A 24,332-nucleotide genomic window follows, 5' to 3' on the forward strand; every position below is an offset into this window, starting at 1 on the left:
ATTTTTTTATGTTTTATTTCTTAAAATTATTTTTCTTTGTAAGTTTTTTTTTTTTCAATGAACGTTGGGAGAAAAGATAAAATAGAGAAACTGTATTTTCCATACATTTGTTTCTACTTTTAAAGTTAGTTAAGATTTTAAAAATAAATCACAAGTGTTGTTCATTAATTCCATGCAGAAGTGTTCAACAAGTTCAAAAAATAGAAATTTTAAGTATCTGTGGTTGTGAAGAGAAAGTTAAAAGGAATGTTATCGTTGTATGAAGTTTCATGTGAAAGTTTTTTTGGATGAAGCAAGACAATTTTCCCTCAAAAATCTTTCAAATTACCTTAAATATTCAAGTAGCGATGAAATGATTCCCACGATGGTAATAAGGCATGCTTTGGAACTTCCGCTTCATCGGAGGATGACAAGATTGGAGGCTAGACGGTTCATTGGTGTGTATGAAAGAATGCCACATAAAAATCTTATTTTGCTAGAATTAGCCAAGTTAGACTTCAACATCGTCCAATCCACGCACCAAGATGAGCTAAAATATGTATCCAAGTAATTAAAGGCTTGTTTACTAACGTTCATATTTCTTGATCCTCGTTTCATATTTCACGATTCTTGTTTTTTGTTTCTTCTCATTTTTAAATAAAGAAATATAGAATTGTGTATGGTAACTCTTTCTTGTTTATTGTTCTTTCCTTTTTATTGAAAAAATTAAAATATAAAAATGTTTGGCACACTTTCTTGTTTCTTGTTCATTAAAATTTTAATTAAAAAAAGTTTAATACGGAAATTAATTTTTTAAATTAAATATATTCAAAGAGTTTTATTTTTAAATATTTATTATGCATCTTATAAGTCTAGGGGATAGAATAATATTTTTATTGATGTTTTAAAAAAATTGCAAACGGAAATGGTTTCACAAACAGGTTACGTATATACCAGTGGGTTGACACTGTTTCATAAGGAAACCCACTGATATAGCCTAGAGTAAATAACAATGTAATCTGTTACAAAAAGAAATAATATTACAGCATTAAATATAAATTGAATATATAAATATAGAGCTAAACAAATCTCCAACAATCACTCTTTATCATGTCCCCACAAGCTCAAGGGACCTGCTTAGCTTGGATCGATGAATTGTGAATTGCCTTTTGGCTAGAGGTTTGGTGAGTGAGTCGGCAAGTTGATCACTTGTGTGCACATGAGAAATTCGAAGAGTCTTTCGAGCAACTTGATCACGAACAAAGTGAAAGTCAATAGCCACGTGTTTGTGCGTTAATGGAACACAGGGTTAGAGCAAACATAAGTGGCAGTAATGTTGTCGCAGTATATGGAAGGTATGGATGAGGAAGTTATATGAAGTTCCGGTAAAAGATGAGTAATCCAATTTAATTCAGTCGTGGCCATGGCAATGACATGATATTCAGCTTTTGTAGATGATCGAGCAATGGTTGATTGTTTCCTTGAGCTCCAGCTAATTGGGTTGGAGCCAAGAAACACAATATAAGTAGAGGTTGAGTGACCAGTGTCAGAGTCCCCAGCCCAATCAGCATCAGCAAATGCATGTAGAGTTAAAGGGATCTAGTAGAGAGAAACACACCATAATTTGAGGTACCTTTTAGATAGCGAAGTACCCGTTTAACTGCATACCAATGGTTGGTGGTGGGCTTGTGCAAGAACTGTTGGGATTGGTGGAGTCAAAACGACGCCAGATCGAGCTAGGGAAGAGTCGAGATCGAGTCAGGATGCGTCGGGATCGAAGCAGGATGAAAACATGGGAGAAGCGAGCGCTGCAAGTCACTCGGGCCGAGGAGGCAGTGCCGTGGCGCTGTCCAGATGGGGAAGCAAGGCATTGTTTTCGCCCATAGTGCCATGGCACCGAGGACAGTGCCATGGCATTATTTCGATGTTTATAAATACGTATCCTCGGGTTGTAGGGTTTTCTCAGCCAAAAAAAGGGCTTATTTGCAGCCGTTTAGCCCTTTTTTAGCGGATTTTGACAGCAAATCAGTGGTAGCGGCTCGGGCATTGGTAGAAGCTTTGGGGTTGATCAACATCGATATTATCGGGTAATTGTATCTTGATTCTGTGAGTTTTTCATTACTATTCCTAAGTATTAATTGTGTAACATACTTAGAAGCTAGGGAGCTTTTGTTGAGACCTCTAGGGGATATTTTGGGGAGTGTTATTATATCCAATCCTAAACTATATTAGTGAATTACCCACATCTGAGTGGAAGACTGGATGTGGCCCTTAGTGGTGAACCAGTATAATTTTCTGTGTCGTATTCTTGTTCATTATTGTTTTCTTCATATTTGTATATTCTTGGTTGTGTTGGATATTTTATATGGAACGGGAAATTATTTAGGTCAATCAATTTCCCAACAAGTGGTATCAGAGCTATAAGGTTACAGCATCATGGGTGACATATATCAAGCTCACTATTATTATGAAGCGGTCCTAAAGTTCAAAGGGGAGAATTTCAGTTTTTGGAAGATGCAGGTAAAGGATCTTCTTACGTGCAAGAAGATACACAAGACTTTAGGAGGGAGACCAGCAGGGATGGAGGACAAGGATTGGAATGTGATGGATGAGCAGGTCATTGCGAACATCAGAATGACATTATCAATGAATGTTTGTAGTCTGGTGGTGAAAGAGACTACAACGAAAGATTTGTTGAAGGTCTTGCAAGACAAGTATGAAAAACCTTTTGCCAATACAAAAATACTTCTATGGTCGAGGTATTTTAATATCCACATGGAGGAGGAAATCTCGGTGAATTCCCACATTAATGAACTCCCCAATATCTTGAACAAGTTAGAAGGGATGGGTGTCAAGATTGACGAGGAGGTGAAAGCACGAGGCTGTTGACGTCTTTGCCTCAAGTTGGGAGACGATGAAGATCATAGTGTCGAATTCGCTAAGGGAAAAAAGCTTGAAATTTACAGCTATTTGTGATGCCGTCTTATTTCAGGAAGCCCGAAGGAAATTAAGGAAAATGTATGCATATACTTCAGGGGCAGAAAATGAGGTTGAATCAGCTTTGGTAGCTCAGAACAAAGGGAAGGCAAAGATGAGTTACAATGGGAAGCAGCAACGGAGATATAGTAGGGGTAGTGGGAGTTCTAGTGGAGAAGTGGAGTATTTTTACTGCCACAAGAAGGGACACGTGAAACGTTTCTATAGAAAGTTCAAAGAAGATTGTGAGAAGGGAACATTTCTTCAAACGTTGTAACAAAAGAAGAACGGATTGAGGAGTTTCTGGCTTTTGCTCGGAAGAACATATCTGTAGACCAGTGGGTTGTGGACACTGCAACATCAGTGCATGTTGCTTCAGACAGACGTTGGTTCTCATCTCTTACTGTAGGTGAATATGGTTCAGTGAAGATGGGGAATGAGGGTATCTCAAAGGTGAGAGGAACTGGAAATGTTTGTTTGAATAAAGGCGAAGGGGCTGAGTTGGTGCTACGAGGTGTCAGGTATATTCCTAGCTTTAGATTTCATTTGTTATCCGCATAAAAGCTAGATGACGATGGCTACAACAATCAGTTTAGTGGTGGTTGCTGGAAGCTCAAGAGGGAATCAAGGGTGGTGGCAACAAGCCACAAGAGATCTTCTGTTTATGTGTTAGAGTTTGGGGTTGCCAAGGGTTCACTGAGACAGACTATGCATATAGTAGCTATAGATAGTTCAGGACGAGACCTTAGAGAACCAGCGGCATTGATGGCCAAACAGATAAGAAGAATCTACCATCAACTCAAGTAAAACAGTTGAGAAGTACAAAAAAGGGAAACGGGAATTTGATAGACCATCGAGTTCATACCTCAGCTGTCAGACGTTCAGGTGAGCTGGTGAAAAATCGCATAGGCGAATTAGTGCATTGAATGGTACAGGTTTTGTTTCTAGTGTGGCAACAGACTTGGGTGGGAGCGCCAAGTCATCAGGGAAATCTTTCTTTAGAGGTCGTTGGGTTCAATCGAGAAAGGAAGCGGCGGGGACCACTTAGATCAAATGGGAGTACGTGGCTATGTATCTAAGTCTGGGGGACAAGATCATGTAGAGCTGTCCAGTCTCGAGACAAAGTCAGACGATACTTGGGTAGGGCAAGCAGTGTGGATCACTTCGATGATAGAGAAGTCAAAACTATGCCTTGACAGAGGGTGTCAAGAAGTTGATGGGACACTGTTGATGCAGTGGGAGGCAGAGAATTGTCGTTTTGTCTCCAAGTGGGAGGTTTTTGGGATTGATGGAGTCAAAACGACGTCAGATCGAGCTAAGGAAGAGTCGGGATGAAGTTGGGATTAAAGCAGGATGAAAACAGGGGAGAAGCGAGCGCTGCAGGCGATGAGGAGGCAGCGCTGCAACAATAGGGGACAGCGCCGTAGCGTTGTCCAAATGGGGAAGGTGAGCGTTGTTTTTCGTCTGTAGTGCCATGACGCTGTTTCGATGTTTATAAATAAGTAACCTCGGGTTTTAGGGTTTTCTCAGCAGGAAAAGGGGTTATTTGCAGCTGTTTTTTAGCGAGTTTTGATAGCAAATCAGTGGCAGCGGCTCGGGCATTGGTAGAAGCTTTGGGGTTGATCAACATCTATATTATCGGGTAATTGTATCTTGATTCTGTGAGTTTTTCATTCTCGTTCCTAAGTATTAATTGTGGAAAATACTTAGAAGCTAGGGGGCTTTTGTTGAGACCTCTAGGGGATATTTTGGGGAGTGTTATTGTATCCAATTCTAAACTATATTAGTGAATTACCCACATCTGAATGGAAGACTGGACGTAGCCCATAGTGGTGAACCAGTATAATTTGTTGTGTCGTATTTTTGTTCTTTACTGTTTTCTTTATATTTGCATATTCTTGGTTGTGTTGGATATTTTATATGGAAGGGGAAATTATTTAGGTCAATCAATTTCCCAACAAGAACTTAACGATATTCGATGGCATCATGGCGAGATGATCCATCATTTAGTTTAAGTGTCACCGAGGTAGATAAAGGGGTGCTAACTTCATTAGCTGTTGTCATATTTGTTCACTAAAGTAGATCAGAGATGTATTTCATTTGAGATAAGAACAACCCGGCATAAGTTCTATGTGTTTCAATCCCTAAGAAGTACGAAAGATGTCCTAGATCCTTGAGAGAGAATCGATCAGAGAAGATATTATTGCCTGTGACAATAATGTCATCTACATATACAAGAAGATACATGATAGAGTTCCCAGTACGATATATTAATAAAGAAGTGTTGCTCGTTGAGTTGAGAAATCCATAAGCAAGTAGAAAAGATCGAAGTTCAATGTATCATGCCCTAGGTGCTTGACGAAGTCGATAAGTAGCCTTATTGAGCTTGCAAACATAAGATGAATGTTTTGAATCAATAAATCCTCTAGGTTGCTGCATGAATACACAATCAGATAGCGTACGTTGTAAGAAGGCATTATTGACATCTAGCTGTTTTAGCCTCCAGCCACGGGAAACAACAATTGTCAAAACGATGCGAATGGTTGCTAGTTTGACAAATGCGCAAAAGGTCTCGTGAAAGTCAATGCCAGGGCACTGATGAAATTCTTTAGCCACAGACGGGCTTTGTAAGAAGCAATAGACCCATCCGGATTCCTTTTAATCCTATAAATCCATTTACAACCAATAATATTTTGTGTGGAGGAGGGTGGTACAAGGGACAAGTATTATTTTGTGTAAGGGCAAGAAATTCGGCTTTCATGGCATCACGCCAATGGGAGGATTTATTGGCTTGAGTAAAAGACGTAGGTTCAGTGTTGGTTAAGTCGGTGGTTATGATAGTATGTAAAGATAACGAAATTTTTGGTTTAAAGATGTTATTTCTAGATCGACTCACCGTACGAGGTGGTGGTTTGGAGGGGAAGGTATGGAATTTGTGAGTAGTGAAGCAGAAGGAGAGGTATTGCAGTTGAGGAAATGGGACACATGAGGGTTGGAAGCTCGAAGGCTGGTGCCTTCTATTTGGTGAGGTGGTGGTGTCTCAGTGATATTATTTTGATGGGCATTAGATGGTGAGAAAATTGTGTCAGGAATGGGTAAGGAGGGTAAATTCGGATCATTGTCATGTGATGAGAGGAGGGTGATGTAGTAGCAATGGTCTGGAATGGTGCCAGAAAGTTTTTAAGGCGAAAAATAAAAGGTGGAGAAAATGAGCTACATACCTGTGTAGAAGAGACTCGAGATGCCGCATTGGATGAGATCAGTGTAGATATTCCTGAATGAGTAGTGCGTTTGGAAAAAGATGATAAAAATTTAGGAAGATTATCGCTTGAAAGCATCAAATCAATATGATGTAAAGTTTTGTATGAAAATATCTCTTCAAAGAAAAGTACATGGCGAGAAACAAATACTCGATTTGACTTATGATCAAGACAGAGATAGGCCTGATGTGTTATGGAAAACCCAAGATACACACAAGGTCAAGAGTGAGGCTCAAGTTTATGTTGAGTGTTGGGTCGAAACCAAAGATAGCAGAGGCAACCAAATACACGAAGGGACATGTATTTTGGATGATGGTTGAATAGTTTATGATAAAGACTGTCACGGTGGACTACATTAGCGGGCAAGCGATTAATAAGGTAAGTAGCGCATTGAAAAGCATGGGACCAAAAGCAAAGAGGGACGCTAGCATTATGAAGTAAGGTGAGACCTGTTTCAACAATGTGACGATGTTTGCGTTCAGCAGAACCAACATGTTCACGAGTATATGGTGGAGAAATAAGATGTTGAATGCCTAATTTAGCTAAAATAGGAGACAAGGCTCGAAATTCTCCCCCACCATCTGTATATATGGTCTTCATTGTGGCATGAAAATAATTTTCAATGAGTGCTCGAAACTTTTCAAATGTGCCAAACACATCATATTTGAATTTTAGAGGATAAAACCATGTGTACTCAGTAAAGTAGTAGATGAAAATAACATAGTATTGAAAATTTCCAACAGAAGTTATTGGTGTTGGCTCCCACACACCATAATATAAAGCCTGGAATGATTTATCACAGGAAATAGAAGAATTTGTAACTGATAGTTTATGACTTTTGTTGCACAGACAAGAATCACATACAAAATTATTGCTGACAGAATTTAAGGTAGGGATATTGTTGCTAGCAAGAATTTGTTTTTGTATTTTTGGATAAGGATTACCAAGACGTTGATGCTGAATTGGAGGAGAGACAGCCACATAGACAGATGGTGAGTTTTCTAGTAGCTTGTAGGGAGATGTTGACCACTCATAGAGGTTATGTCTACTTCGGCCTTTCGCCAAGGATGCCCCGTTAGTCAAATCCTTCACAAGAAAATAGTTAGGAAAAAATTGAACGGAGACTTTATTTTGTCTACAAAATTAAGCAAAAGAGATGAGATTTTTATTTTTTTTTTTTACTTTGAGGTGCACACAAAACATTATTTAGTGTAAATGAGCCATTATGAGAATTAATAATAGAGGAACCAATATGAGAGATAGGTATCACATTACCATTGCCGACCGTAATATCCTCATTACGAACATAATCAGAATGCATGATAAAATTTAAATATCAGATGTGATGTGATGTGATGTCTTGCACCGGAGTCGAGGGTCCAATTGCAATTGGATATGTTGGACTCTCCTTCTGTTATATTTGCTTGAGGAGGTGATGGAATGTAGGATGGTCGTCCTCGTGTACGACAAAAGTTTGCTGTATGGCCCACTTTGTTACATAGTTGACATACAATTCTTGATTGACTTTGATTTCCCTAAAAATTATTTGCACTCCAATGGGAGTTAGTTGGAAAATTTGTGCGGGTGTACCTTGATTATTTTAGCTAGAGCTTTGACGTGAGTATTGGCTCATTGGACCACCCAAATTGTTTTCATAATGAGATCCATAATAACCACCACGACCACCACGCGAACCACGACCTCTAGTGTTGTTGGTTTTTCATTGAACGAGTTGTGTCGTAACTTGCACTTGCTCTTCTTCTTTCAACTCACCATGATGAACAACAATTTCTTCATCAAGTAGTTTTTCATAGAATTCCTCAAACGACATAGGAGTGTCACAAACACGGACTGCAACAACAAGCTCCTTATACTCATCACCTAAACCATTTAGCACATATGACATGATTTGAGCATTATTAAGTGAATTTCCAATCAAGGCAAGATCATTGATAAGAATTTTTATGCGACTCATGTAAGAAGTAACATTTTTGCCTTCCTTTTTCGTGTGTAAAAGTGAGGAAAGAAAGGAAAGCATTTGAGTATTTGAAGAATTAACAAAACCAATGTCCCATTTGTTCCATGCTTCAAATGATGTCATGCAGTTATTGATTAATGGGCCTAACGTGCTGTGAACTGTAGCTTGAATGTCAAGAAGATCTAACCGATCTTGCCGAGTCCAGAGTATGTATCCATTGTCAATTGAAGATGGAGATGGATGAGATCCATTGACATATCCCAAAAGACCATGTCAAAAAGAAGATTGGTCATTTGAGACTTCCAAGAGGCATAGTTGGCACCATTTTTCGCTAGTTTTAATAGAATTTGTGAAGAAGCATTGAGTGAGACCAAATTTCCAGCAAGCAGCAAGGTTTCTAGTGCCTTTGAAGAAGAACCCGGAGCTGTAGGTAATAAAATGATTTCTGGTGCCTTCAAAGAAGAATCAATCGAAGTAGTTGCCAAAATTGTGTTTTTTCCATGACTGCTACTTGTAGAACAAGAAATAAAAAATATGCAGTATTATTTTAGCCTCTACTCAATGACAGAGAAGCTTTGATACCATAAAATGGTTTATGGTTTCACAAAGAAACTTGAATAATATAGAATGAACAAGAGGTTACATATATAACAATGGGTTGACAATGTTTCATAAGGAAACCCACTGATATAGCCTAGAGTAAATAACAATGTAACCTGTTTGAAAAGGAAATAATATTACAGCAGTAAATACAAATTGAATACATAAATATACTGCTAAAAAAATCTCCAATAATCACTCTTTATCAGAAATAAGAAACAATAAACTTGTTTTTGTTATTTACAAAAATTTCTACTTCATTGTGAAAACATTTTGAGAACAAGATATAAGAAACCAAAACGTTATCAAACGGATCCTAAAAGTCATACTTCAAGAATTGAATTACATCTGACCATTATTTATTTATTTATTATTGCAAGTCGTATCAGTTCATTCTTGTCTTCACTTGATATTGTTTTACAATGACAACCCTAAATATAATTTTGAATTATTTATCATTTGTTATTACACTTTTGACTTCGAAAAAACGATTTTTTTTTTCATTATTAAGAAGCAAATACATGTTTCAGTTGAGAATAAATTCCAAAAAAAAAAAATCAATAGTTTATGTCACTTTCTTTTTATAATATACAATATAATAAATGAGTGTCCTCTTTTTTTTTTTTTCTTTTCTATTTTTTTTCCCGCACGAGTGGTCCTCTTGGGTGCATATGAAGGTGGTGGAATAGCACAGACATGGGAGAAAAGCTTGAATTTGCAAGAGACAGATTAATGGCAAATTTCTTCTGGTCCGTGGGAATGAGTCCTAGTGATCCTCATTTCGGATACTTTAGAAGAATGACTACCAAAATCGCTTCATTAATAACAGTAATTGATGATGTTTACGACGTGTATGGAGCTTTGGACGAACTCGAACTCTTTACTGATGCGGTCGAAAGGTAATTTGTTAGATCAAATTTAACAATCGATATGATAAGTTTTACAACATATATTACAAATATATAAGACTTAGGCCCTGTTTACCTACCAGGAATCGGAATGAAAATTAATCAGATGCAAATCAGTCGAAATGAGAATGTTATTCCTTTGATACTGTTTACCAAAAATTTTTATTAAATTGGAATCAGAATTCCTTTGATGCTGTTTATTCTGTTTGGAATCGGAATTAGATATCTAAAAATTACTAGTATACTCATGTCTTCTTCCTAGCTAATCACAAATACATTGTGGTGCTAATTTTTTAATTACAAGAATAATTTATTTTATTACTATATTATTGATAGTTGTTGATGGCGAATTTTGGTGGAGGGCCATGTTGCACACAGATGAGCAGTCGAACTTGGGAGCCAAGGGACTTGAAACCAAAATACTAGACACCAGTGCGGTGTCCCGCCTAAAACACTTTCATGATCAAGTCAGTAATCGGAATAGAAATAGGAATAAGACACCAGAGGTATTCGTGACAGGTTTTTCACTTACTTGGTGAAGATGAGTTGTAACGCCCCCGAATTTCAACATCCCTTTCAAGGTAATGTTATCAAACTCCATGTCCAATCCCCTCCCCAGCAAGGAAAACATGAACAACTACGGTAAAGACAGACGTGGAGATTTCGTACTTCAACTAACTCCTAACAAAAAATCCATTTGCCCTTTGTGGGCTAATAAATCAATAAAGGAAAGGAACAAAAACAATGGTTTATCTGGAATACCGCTCGATGCATCAAAAACGACAATAATTAGTCCACCACTAATTAAAATATAAAAATCAAAATTTAATCAACTATCCTAAACAAAAACAACGTAGCTTAATGGTCCTTCATCGGTCAAGCCTCCTCCACGTCATCACCATTGTCAAGGGCTCGGTGTACACCTGAAACAATATTTGTAGAGGGGGGTGGGTCAGTATATAAAATACTCAATAAGTAGTCCTCACTAACTATTCACAAATAACATGCTCGTAAACACAACAATCATCAAAATGCGAAAACTAGTGATCATGCATCATAGGTCCAAACGGTTAGTCCACACACACAAGCATCCAAAATGTCAAGATTTACGTAACTTCTACCACAAGGCCCACTGGTCTCTAGTTCATCCAAGCAACTTCTAACCCATCACACTATGTTAGTCCTCCAAGTCTAACTCCTCAAATCATATCAGCCCTTGAAATTTATCTCCAAGGCCCCGACACTCATCTACAAAAGCTTGGCGATCGACCTTGCCATTTATCCCCAAGGTCTTGAGCTGTGACTTCTAACCCATCACACCACGTGAGTCCTCCAAGTCTAACTCTTTGAATCATATCGACCCTTGACATTTATCCCCAAGGCCCCGACACTCATCTACAAAAGTTTGGCGTTCTATCTTGCCATTTATCCCCAATGCATTGAACTGTGCATCAACCTTTGAAATTTATCCCCAAGGCCTGGACGACTACTCAGCATATTGGTCCTTGACCACCACCATGTCAAGACCCAATACTCATCATCAATTAGACTCATCATGCAGACCTCCGACGTTTTGTACCCAGAGCCTCGACACTAATCTCTACCAAGATTGGCCTATCGACCCCCGACCTTTTGTACTTGGAACCTCAACACCCAGTAGTGACGTGTCAGCCCTCGACCTTTTACACTCGGGGCCCTAACTACTACCAATCTCCTTTTGTAATAACCAAATTAAACATTTCACTCCGTGCCCCAGTCTGTTCTAAAGTAATAACTTCTCAACCAAGCAACCATAACATTTTTCCACATCAAGCCATCGAATAGGACATTAATGCATTACAGATCTCATGGATACAAAATTTGACATTGTCCAACATATTTCCACCATAATGTACCCTAAACATAATACTCCAAGTCAAGAGATAACATGTGTTTCATAGTCACGAGCCTCGACAACCAATTTCTAGCATTTTCAACACCATATGAAATACAAGAGTAATAGTTTTCGGGATCCATAATGGTCTTTCAAGTAGAACTACGACAAAAATGCCCAACTAATTCATACAAACACTTTCACAATTCCTACTATGCACAACTGCAACGAGAGTGATCAAAACGTATCATAAAAATAAGTTTCAACACCTTATATCACGAAGAACTGCGTCATGAGAGTTCAAACACGTCACAAACTAATTTTGAGCACATAGCATCATGAAAAACCACATAAAAAATGTCCCAACATTTCATAACAAAATTTTCTACCACATAATATCATGAAAAATCACATCATTTAATCTAAAAAAAACTTTCAGCAAGAATTCAATCCATCAATAACATCTAGAAGTCCTCAAACATGACCAACAAATTTTTACATAAATGAGATGCACAAATATAAATAAGTTCATCAAGAAACCATTTCAATATTACCCATTAATTCACACGCCCATCCCTTGGTGCTACTTACATACTGCTACACTCCTAAACCTCACATCGATTCAACACCTAGGCATCAACCAAGAAAGACAGCAATTAAAACAAAATCTCAACCTTCGAAAATGGTAAAAAGGGGGTTTTGAAAAGTCCGTTACCACAAAATCGAATGCGTTCAGGTGGGTACCTTAGATCTAGCTCGAATGGGTGTGGGTTGCATAAATCGGGTTTTGAATGGACGTGGGTAGTCGACGAACACTAAGAAAAGCTTATGTTTGTGTTTTTTGTAGTAGGGAGACACGCCAACTAGTACCAATATCGTTGTGCATAGTGGGAAAACTTGAAGCCAAGATTGCCGGAGACCAAGGGACATCGGGCCCGATTGTTCAGACGTCAAGCTGCTGGAAAACGCCCCCAAATGCTGCAAGTCCCCCGCGTCTGCTACTGTCACGAATGGAAACCACTGTACCTATTGCTGCCATAGGTTGGAACTGCTGCGCCGTTGCTGGGGTGAGGTCATTGGAGGGTGGGTTCGACGAAGAGGTTTTCGGAGGTGGTCGTGATGTAGCACAAGAGGTGAGACTTTTTGTTTTCTGGGGTGGGGGGAGGGGGGCTGCAAACGTGTGAAAGAGAGGGAAAAATGGCTTAAGTTTCTTTTCCTTTCTTTTTTTTAATTCTCTTGATTTTCCCTCAACATACTCCAACCCTAAAAGCCCAATTCACCCAAGGATAGACGCATGGATTAGAGTAAACAAATCTATAAGTTTCATAACTCATTGCTCAACAAAAAGAGAGCCCAACCAAACACCCCATAACTATTTGAGTTAAACAAAACCACGTCAACTTCAGAAATTATATATATATATATATATATATATAATTTAATAAATAAATAAAGCAAGGTAAAATAATTTAATATGAATTTAAATAAATTTGAATTAAAATCTCAAGAGTCAAGATTAAATCCAACCAAAGTAACGTGGGGCGTTACATGAAGGCCTTTCCTTTTATAGATGCGGGAGTCGACCAGGAAGGACGACGGTTAGGGGTGGCAGGGATGCCACCCGCTGTACGACCGAACATAAGGGAACATGCTTCCGGCAGGCACAGGTGGCAGTGCAACCTGCAGCTCTGGCATATCGCATGCAGCTGTGGAATATGCCCTTGTACCAACGTGCATTCCCATGTACAACCACGTACAGGGTGTAACCGTAAGTGGTCCCATGTCCGTAGAGGAGCGGAAACGTGTTCCGCTCGGGTTTCACCCATAACAGTTAGCCCTTTTTGGGGCCAGGCTACTTTGTCAGCTAGTGGGTTGGGCCTAAAGCATTTTGTAGTCAGGCAATGCGCATGGGCGCTTCGTTCATATCTTTACGGATCGAATGGTGGGGCCCACGGGCTCTCGTGGTTGCATCAATCGGTCGTTAGCACGTATAGCCGGCTTAAGGGAAGGACTCGTGCATCTACACAATCTTCCCATGATCCAATTTCATCAGCCCAAGTCACTGGAGCACACTTGACAGGAGATAGACACAGGCGGTAGAGAAAGAAAGAGGCAAGCCCCTCCGGAAAGGATGTTGGTCCTAACAATCAAAACCAGTACAACCAACAATTAACAATCGATCGAGAACCGTGTGAACGGAGAGTGGGCAGAAGGGAAAGAGGTCCTCATACGGAGTCGCACACTTACCCTCCTCCTCCTCGCAGGCCACCGAACAGGACCTTTCGGAGCTCCATGCTAGGTACTATATTCTCGACTATATTCTCATGTGCATTTCAACTGAGGATGAAAGGATAAATACTCCTCCGCTGGGGTGTGTGAGTTTCTATCCATATATGTTGTGGAACGGGGTCAAGCTTCATCTTTCTCTTTTCGCCCAATATTTCCTAACGTCGGGGTCAGGGTGGCTCCGGCACAACTGGCTCCCAATGCATGGGGGATTTTGATGGCGCTACCCCATCCTTTCGTTGGAGTTTGGGGGGAGACGAAAACATGTCCCTCGCACTGCTGCCCACCCTCACCTTGATAGAGTCTATCAGGGGTTTGCATGGGTTCTACAGCCTGAGTTCCTATTGTGAGACGTTCTTCAATACTTCATGTTCGACTAAGAACTGGAAAGATTGTTAGTTCCTCGTTGGATGGCAATGGCTAGTCGGTGGTGGCCCGGTGGTCGTGCATGTGGCCAATTTCTTCGGGGAGAACGATATGAATTTGAGAGTTCTCGTTTCCCTTTTTGGTATGGCGACATTTAAGCTCTGATTTTTCTTAGCAGTGTTAACGGGTGGGGTCCCTCCTCTTGCGTCTCAGTTAGGGGGCATTTTGAAGAAGATCCTAGCCATCCTTTGGGCTGGCAAGGTCCCTACGCTTATCACCACGGATGAAAGGTTGGCCAATCATCGCTTGGTTGGGGATCCTGATGGTCCGACAAGAGGCAATGACGAGCGTCCTACCCCTAGTGGGGCCCCAACAGGTAAAGACGCTAACCTCTTTTCTTCTTTCGGGTATGACTTGTTGATGTTTTGTAACGACCCAGAATTTCCCACACAATTCTAGGTCACGTTAACTACCCAACTAATTAAACTTAACCCCCAAATACATCATGCCAACTCCCTATACAAACAAATATATAAAATCAAGTTCCAACTCTCATCAATTTAACGATAAATCAATCTCATAGTATATCATTCAACAACATTCGTGGACCACCTCACGAGGCAAGTTTATTATTATTCAAACTAGGCAAAACTCAATGCATGGAATCAAAATAAAATAGGCACCTATCCCGAAATGAAACTAAGAACAAGGGGGAATATCCCAATTATTCAAATACGAACAAATAGTTTATTGACCCTAACATAAGGTCTTAACTAATCACTTAAGCTAAGCAAGAGTGCCTAAGCAGCCTATGGACCTCGCTCGTCATGTCTCCTCCGTCCCATTACCATGGTCGCCCACGAGTCCTTCACCTGAAATAATCATTGTAGAGGGGGGGGTGAGTATAGAAAATATACTCCGTAAGTAGCCCTCACCAACATACACACACATCATGCTCAACTATATCCAGAAACATTTGTAGTCATGCTTTTCAATACATTAGGCATTCAAACATAAACACATTCCATAAAGTTTAGTGACAACCACAACTAGGAAGCACGTTAGCAACCAACCTCTAGTCTCCCTAACATCACAAGTACCTCTACGCTTATCACAGTTATCCTACCCTTCCACAGTTATCTCCTTCGAGTAGAGTCGGCCCCTGACCATTTATACCCAAAGCCCCGACACTGCTGCATCAGCCCTCGACCATTTATACCCGAGGCCCCGATGACTTCACCATCTATTGGCCCTTGCCCATTTATACCCAAGGCCCCAATAGTCTTCCTTCCAAAAGACTCCTCGTATCGATCCTCGACCATTTATACCCGAGGCCTCGATACTCCATTAGTGACGTATCAGCCCCCGACCATTTATACCCGAAGCCCTGACACTCACTCATTCACTCCATTAGTGACGATCAGCCCCCGACCATTTATACCCGAGGCCCTGACACCCACTCTTTCATTCCCTCCAAGAATCCAACTTTCACCAGAGTCTTAATATAAACTTTCTTATACCACTAACCCTGCATCTTTCAACTCACAAGTACAATTCAGCATGCTTCCACATCATAGACAACTTTTAAAAACGAGATAATAACTCAATCATGCTCAATATCCAACATCATTATTTAACAAGTATTACTAAGGATAATAGCTCACAAAACACGCCGAACAAAACATGCATATCCAGGCAACCAACATTACCGCAGAAATACTCAATCGTTTAGCAAAGCAGAAAATCCCACCATTTTCATCGACAAACATTCAACACAACTCCAAGCACATCGACTAACACAACGAGAATTATTTAGCACAATGACGTAACAAAATTTGCATAAAACGCTACAAAACCATCACGTGAAAGACCATTTAGCATACATTAACGCACACACACGCCCCTTGTCTACTTACCCACAACCGCGCCCTTAAGTTTTGCGTCGACCTCACACCTAAGCACACCAAAACAGAAAATACAGCACGTTACGTACGCTATTTAGCCTTCGAAATCAACTCTAAAAGGGTTCGAATGACGCATTACCACCAAAACCAACTTCGTATAGATGTGGGTCACCTAGATCTAGCTCGCCAAGGTGTGGTTAGCCGAAATCGAGCTTCGAAAGGATGTGGGTCATCGCCAAACGTCCTAAACACTGCTGTAACACACAGATCCCGCCAGTTCGCCGCTGTAACAACCCGTTCGTTGTCCGCCGCCGCGAGGAGGAGCGGTGCTGGTTCGTTGCAGACTGCCAGGGAACGCATCGCCGCAGCTGCAGATCGCCAGGACGTCAGAAAAACGCGTCGCTGCTGGGTATCGCCGGATTTGCTGCAGAACCCGCGCTCCTCTCGTCGGACCTGCCGTTCGTGGAGGACCGCCGCGGCCTTGCACTCAGAAACGGCAGAGAACGGGTCGCGCGGCCTGCAGGAAGTCGCCGGATCTGAAGACGACGCTGTCGGAGGAGCCAGGTCGCCGTCGGAAGTCGCTTCACGTCGATTTGTGGTCGCGCCGCCGGGGAACGCCACAACCGTGAGCGCTGGACCTGGGCTGCTACCACCGTGGACGAATTGCCGCCGTCGTCGGGGGGGGGGGGAAGTCGGGCCGGTGCTGCTTCGCCAGAGAAGAAGGTTCGAAGGGGGTGGGTGTGACGGCTAAGGCAAAAGGAATAAGGAGGAGAAGAAGATTGAAATCCTTTTTTTTAAAAAAAAAAACCAAATTAACCCAATGGTGGCCCAACAAGTCCAAACCCAAAAGATAAGAAAATCCATCCTCTCTCAAACAAGACCCACCACACGGAGTCCGGTAAATATTAATTTAAATTGGACGTTAGAGCCCGATAATATAGATACATTTAATTAACAATCAATTTAAAATTAAATGAAAAATCTCCTGATTCGAGACTAACTAACCTGAGGGACTCGGGGCGTTACATGTTTACTGATACAATTGTGTAGGTTCAGCGAGACAACCATCTGTCTCGCCTACATTACGGGAACTCGTTATCCGACCCCTTCTTCAAATCGGACAAGCTTCTCACGGTGGTTTGGGCAGTAGTGGGAGTGTTGCATCGACTAACGCCACGGTCCTTGCCTCTTCTAATCATTCCAACCAGGGCTGATGGTGGGAGCCTTGAGTGGGGGATACTTCTTCGCCCGGAGGACTCGGCTCCTCAGCTCAAGCGTCACCGTTTGGTGAGGTTTGATGATGCTTCGCCTTCGTTTGTCCTTCCTATTGAGGAACCGATCTTTTGGATTACGAAGGTCGTTCAGCCTAGTTCGAGTGATGCAACCTCTCTAGACCCTCCGATTGTCGATCAATGGTTAGCGCTGGCGGTGAGAGATGCTTCTGGTCCTGGTGGAAAAGTATAGGGACTTGAGGGTGCAGTGTCGGATGAGGACGAGACATTCGAGGGTTCTCCTTGTGAGAACCTTCAGTTAGTGGCTTCTTCCTCTAGGCAAGAGGAGGACGCCATAATGGCTTGCTTCGATATCCCTAATGATGTCATTCCTTTAAATCCCTTAACGGCATTTGAGTGACATCTGGATATCCACCCAGGAGATGGTTCGTCGTTCCTTTAACCAAGGATACGTCTCTCAGCCTTTCCGTTTCAGGTAGGAGTGCCGAGATGGAGCCTTTAACATGATTCACGTGATATATCCTCCTTTCTTCTCTTTCTTATTATTCTCGTTCCACACTTGACACCCTCTATGGGTTCTTTTGATCAGCTAGCCGGTCGCTTTCATGCTCTATTCCTTGCCCTACGGGATGAGCTAGTAGCTAAGAGGATTCGTGAACAGGAGCGCGAAGCGGAGATACAACCTCTCCAAGCTTTATTGAGCACAGCTGATCAATCCACCCTCACTCATGCCCAGGCTGAGTTTATCCAGTCGGAGAAGCAGACCGCTCGGGAGGATGTGTCACGCGTAGAAGAGAGGACAACTCACCTTTGTGTAGAGCTGGACCGTATTCAGCATCAAGCAATTGCTGCCGAGGTATGTATTGGTAAGCTTGAGGTGGATGTGTGGTCTCGCATGGCTCATGTGATTGAGATGGAGTCTTTTGCCAAGAAGGCCTAGTAGGATTTTGAAATGGCGAGTAAGAAGGCCTAGTAGGATTTTGAAATGGCTTGGACGAAGGCGACTTCTCGCGATAGTTGGATTACCGAGCTGGAGCGGCGTTTGAAGGAAAGTGAGGATCGGCTGTTTAAGGTAGAAGAGGGGAACGCAGTGGCAGAGTCCGATCTGTCCTTGACAAGGAGGCTGAGGAGACTGCCCTAAATTTATAGAAACGAGAGTCTGCTAAGGTTGCTAGCCTTGAGGTGGCTTTGGCTCAAGCTAAGGCAATTTTGGACGATCTAAAGCTCCTAAAGTCCCACTTCAACAGCTCAGACGACTTTCATGTTTTGGAGCAAGAACTTCAATACACAAGGGTTGAGTTTGCGAGGGTTTATCTGTAGAAGTAGTGTCCGACCGAAGAATGGAGAAGTGTTCTTGACGCCTTTGAGCATTTCTGGTTGCTATCTGGCAGTCGTGAGTCTGAGGAGCACCTCCAATGCCTCATCTCAAAGGGGTATAGCTATCATGGCGCTCTAGATGCGACCGTCCTTCAATTTGCTGCTCCCCCACCCTAGACTTTCTGGTTTTTGTTTGTTTTTGTGTATAGGGTCTTGTGTTTGTTGCCCCTATCTACTGCTTTTTTGTATTTTCCATCCATGTTTTAATGAGAAACAAGACTGATTTTTGCTTGTTATCTACTTAATAAATCTCGTTTTGTGATGTCTCTAACAGTCCTTTTCCCCAAAGTGGATTCCTTACCCGTCCTTGTGGGAGGGAAGTCACTATTTCTTTTCAGAGACTTTCATACTTAAGACTAACGGGTATCTGTCTACACTTATAGGGCTTCTCATGAATGTGTTTCTTTTCCTTATCTCTCGTCGACCCTCGACATTGTGTTCGCACTTTGAGGCGATTTCGGAACTCATACGCTGTTGAAAAGATAGGGATACGTCCGAGTGGGAGCCCTACTCGGATCTTCCACTTAGGAAAATCCCTTGGAACATCATTTATCCAGAGGCCTGCTTGTGGCTGAGTGGTGCGACGTCGGGTATTCCGACGTTGGGGCAGCCTTGAAACTCAGAGTGTTCCTGAAAACGCAGGAATACATCCGAGTGGGAGCCCTATTCTGATTTTTCACTTGAGAAAATGCCTTCGAACATCATTTATCCGGAGGCTTGCTCGCGGCCAAGTGGTACCAATTCGGCTCTTCGGACTCAGGGGCAGTCTTGAAACTTAGAGTGTTCCTAAAAAGGCAGTAATACATCCAAGTAGGAGCCCTATTGGGATCTTTCACTCGGGAAAATGCCTCAGAACATCATTTATCCAAAGCATTGCTCGGGGCAAAGTGGTGCAACGTGGGCTATCCGGACACGGAGACAGCCTTGGAACTTAGAATGTTCCTGAAAACGCAGGAATACATCCGAGTAGAAGCCCTAATCTGATCTTCCACTTGAGAAAATGCCTCGAAATATCATTTATCCAGAAGTATGCTCGCGGCCAAGTGGTGCCACGTGGGCTATCCGAACTCGTGGGCAACCTTGTAACTTAGAGTGTCTTTGAAAAGGCAGGAATACGTCCGACTGGGAGCCCTATTAGGATCTTTCACTCGAGAAAATACCTTGGAACATCATTTGTCAAGAGGCTTGCTTATGGACGAGTGGTGCCACGTGGAGTATTCGGACACGAGGGCAGCCTTGGAACTTAGATTGTTCTTGAAAGGCAACAATACATTTGAGTAGGAGCCCTATACGGATCTTCCACTCGAGAACATGCGTTGAAACATCATTTATCAAGAGTCTTGCTCGCGGCCGAGTGGTGCCACGTGGGCTATCCAGACTCGAGCGCAGTCTTGTAACTTAGAGTGTTCCTAAAAAGTAGGAATACGTTCCAATGGGAACCCTATTCGAATCTTCTACTCGGGAACATGCCTCGGAACATCATTTATCTAAAGGCTTGCTCACTGCCGAGTGGTGTCACATGGGCTATCCAGACTCGAGGACAACCTTGGAACTTAGAGCGTTCCTTAAAAGGCAAAAATACGTCCGAGTGGGAGCCCTATTTGGATCTTCCACTCTGGAATATGTCTCGGAACATGATTTATCCAGAGGTTTGCTCGCGGCCGAGTGGTGCCACGTAGGCTATTCGGACTCAGCAGCAGCCTTAGAACTTACAGTTTTCCTAAAAAGGCGTGAGCACGTCCGAGTGGGAGCCCTATTCCGATCTGGCACTCGGGAAAGTACCTCTGGACATCATTTATTCAGAGCCTTGCTTGCGGCCGAGTGGTGCCACATGGTATATCTGGACTCGGGGACAACCTTAGCATTTAGAGTGTTCTTGAAAGGCAAGAATACGTCAGAGTGGGAGCCATATTTAGATCTTACACTCGAAAAAATGCCTCGGAACATCATTTATCAAGAGGCTTGCTCGCGACTAAGTGGTGCCACGTGGGCTATCCAGACTCGGGGGAAACCATTGAAGTTAGAGTGTTCCTCTAGAGTGGCGGTGGCACGGTTCTCCACTTCGATTTCATACACTTGAGCGTACTTATTACCATATCAAGAGACGTGCGGGATCGTCCTTGGGCCACGTTTGCCCAACCATCACTGCCTTTGTGTCTCTTTTGTCATTATATCGTGTTCGCTTCGAGGCGTGAGGCCACCTGACACGTCGTTTCACTCGTCTCCGACTACGGAGCGACGCGCCCTTGCCAAAGCAACACGTGGTCGTTTAATCCAACGATTGGGGATCGTCCCCTTCCATTTTAAATTGGAGATGCACCCTCACTCCAGTCATCATCGCTCTTTCTTTCATTCTCCCCAAATTCCTTTACGAACAGACAAAAAATGCTCGGGTTTTATAACAGCAATCCCATTGAAGTGGACACTCTTTCGGAGAATAGCCTCGCCTTCCTGAAGAGGCATCATCTAGATGGGAATGAGGATTCCCTCCTCTCCAATGGTGGGTATCCTACGGAGGAGGAGGACGATGCGTAGGAGAACATTGTGGAAGACGGGCTTGGCGAAGGCGAGGAGGGCTAACCTTCGAACGTCGCGGTGGACCTTTTGGAATTTGGGGTCCCTCCCTCCTAGGCTCCTCCGGACCTTCTACAACTGAGTAAGGAGGAACTCATTGTGCGGGTCAGTGAACTAGAGCGAGACCTCGACTAGATGCAAGAGGAGGAGTTGATGCCGAAAACAGTAGCCGCTTCGTCGTGAAGACGGTTCGAGAAATCCTCTGGGGGATGGAGGAGATGAAGCAGGCCTACCAATCTCTTTCTCCTAGAGTGAAGAACCTAGAGCGAAGGAAGCTGTGAAACGCCGTTGCACGTTGATTGGACGCTGCTCCATCTCTTTCTTTTCTTCTTTTTTTGTATCTTTGCATGTTTTGTAGCAACGGAGATGCTTTTTCTTCACATTTTGTAATGGGTTTTAGGGGCTCCGCAGTCCCTACTTTCAACCATTGAAATTTTACTTTTTCAATTTTATCTTTTTTACTTTACACTTTACTCACGCTTCGAGACTGTTTTTGCATGAAGTGATGGTTTTGCCCCGGGGTGGGGTGGGGGGGAGGGCGGACTTCCCCATCTGGCTATAAAAAAGCGAGAGGGGGAAGAGAGATTCTCTACCCCTTTTAACTTACATCCTCCAATTTCTCTTGTTCGTGATAAAGAATTTCCCAGGCTATCATGACCTCATGGAGCGCGTCTGCCGCCCCATCCTGATTTGGTCTCATTTCCACGACCGTAAATTCCCAGGCTCCGAGCTCGCGCATGAGGTTGCAAGGAAACGTGCCCGCCCCATGCAGCGACGCTTTAAATGAATGAAGTATTTTCTTCATTGAATGGAGCTTCGGGTTCTCATATTGGAGAGAAGGATCGATTTTCCATAGATCTGGGTCTTCGAAAGTTTCTGCACCTTATTTTCTTTTGTGTATGTTTAAATATCGTCGAGGACGGCACGTGTAACTTATAGTGTTGATCAAGTGAATAAAGCTGAAACTTCCCTCATATCCTTCCACCTTGTAGTTCATTGCGTTTTTTCTTCCTTATTTCTTTTTAGTTTGGCCTACCACTCGTCGCCGGACAGGCCATGTGCCTCCTGGGTGTCTACACGCGGGGGGTCACGCGCTTTCAACAGGTGTGTTGCTTGGAGTTCCTTCATGCGCAGTAGTTTAGCGTTCATTTAGAGGGACACGCAGTGTGAGGGCATGAACTTGTTCGCACGACGCTTCGTCATTGAAGCATTAACTTGCCCGTACGACGCTTCCGCTCCCTAAGGTTATCCTCCATTAATGCTTCTATAATCCACGCCTTTAATGCAAGCCATAGCCTTCCTTCTTTGGTAGGTGATGACGCCTATATAAAATCAGGCACTTCCTTCCCTTCTTCCTGTCTCTGATGATGGGGAAGAAATGGAAGCATTCTTCTGATGGAGACGTGCCCCGTGATAGCAGCAGCTTTCCTCTTGATGAGAACGATCTACTTCTGAGGTCCTGAGGTTGCGTCGCGCTCTTACCAAAATGAAGAGTTTTCCCCATTGCCAAGCGGATCGGGCTAATTTCTTCTATAGGGCTAACTCTAACCTTGATATGGAGAAGATCAAATTGGAGTCGGAGATCGAAGCTTTTTGTGCTGCCAACAAGGCTCTTCATGACCATGTGGCTACCCTAGAACACGTCCGAGCCTCCAGATCGTGTAAGCGTAAGAGAAACAGGCAGCGTCAGCTCCGGCCTGCTTGGTAAGCGATCCCTTGAGCGACGACTCCGTTTACTGAAACGGTTGCTCAAGAAAGGGCTCCTCGTGTGGTGGCTGCTCGAGCTTTGGGTACCACGCAAACTACAAAGAAAACGGTTGTTAATCTTCTTATGGGCAATACATACGTAGGTGCTAGGTACTCCACGGGTGGCGAAGGGACTTTCCTTTCAAATCTTCCAACGTGGAAGTTCCTGGTCGGATGACACCAGTTACACGGTACGGACCGTCCTAGTTGGGACCGAGTGCTCCATCTGCTCGGTCCTTCCTGTTCAACATTTCTCTCTTTAGCATCAATGCTCCGACTTCAAACCTACTCGGTTTTACTTGTGAATTATAATACCTTGTTGCTCGGCTTTGGTGTTGCGTGACGTGGAGGCGGGCGATATCCTTATGCATCTCTATGATTTCCAGGGAATTCATTATCCCTCCGTCGTTTAGTCTCTGTCGAAACCTTGGATCCTTAGTGGGGGGGACTTTCATTTCTAGAGGAACCACTTATTCTATTCCGAAGGACAACGAATAGGGGGTTTTACCCGTCAAAGTCCTAGGCATGGTCCTGTAAGCCCATAAGACGCTTGGAAGCTCCTTGGCCCATTGACCTTTGAGTCCCTCGAGTCTTGCTTTTAGGATCCTTTTAATGATTTTGTTTACTGCCTTGACCTGCCCATTGGTCTAGCAAGAGTCAAGTTGAGGTGCTTGATTCCGATATTTGAGCAAAACCTCTTGAAATTACTGCTCTCAAATCATTTCCCATTGTTTGAGATTATGGTATTTGGGATACCAAATCGACAGATAGTGGACTTCCACACGAAGGTCGTTATGTTCCACTCAGTGATGGTGGCCAAGGATTCGACTTCAGCCCACTTGGTGAAGTAATCGACTATGATGACTGCGAACTTAGTTTTGCCTTTTCCCATGGGCAACGGGCCAATCAGGTCGATTCCCCACTAGGCTAATGGCCAGGGGACGGTTAGGCTCGTGAGTTGCTCGATCGGTCACCGTGTTAGGACTGTAGTTCGCTGGCATCTGTCACAGCGTTGCGTGAACCTCTTTGAGTTCTTACCCATTGTTGGCCAATAATACCCCCGCTGCAAGATCATGTTGCAAGTGCTCGGCCAGCCAGGTGGTTCCCACTGTCTCCCTCATGGACTTCGCTGAGGATGTACCCAGCATCAGCGGGGCTCACGCATCTGAGGAGCGGAAGTGAGTATCCTCTCTTGTACAGGACCCCGTCCCTAAGTAGATAGTGGGTGACCTGTGTTTGGAGTCTTCGAGCGTTCGCTTTATCTTCTGGCAAT

General features: G+C 42.9%; 1 pseudogene; it reads left to right on the top strand.

Moving 5' to 3' along the window:
• The first annotated feature begins 259 nt into the window (after positions 1-259).
• LOC111024866 (terpene synthase 10-like) overlaps positions 260-24,332 on the top strand; it is a 33,119-nt pseudogene continuing 9,046 nt past the window's right edge.

The sequence above is a fragment of the Momordica charantia genome, assembly GCF_013281855.1.
Source record: "Momordica charantia cultivar OHB3-1 chromosome 2 unlocalized genomic scaffold, Mcharantia_2.0 BLBB01000002.1, whole genome shotgun sequence".
NCBI classification, from domain to species: domain Eukaryota; kingdom Viridiplantae; phylum Streptophyta; class Magnoliopsida; order Cucurbitales; family Cucurbitaceae; genus Momordica; species Momordica charantia.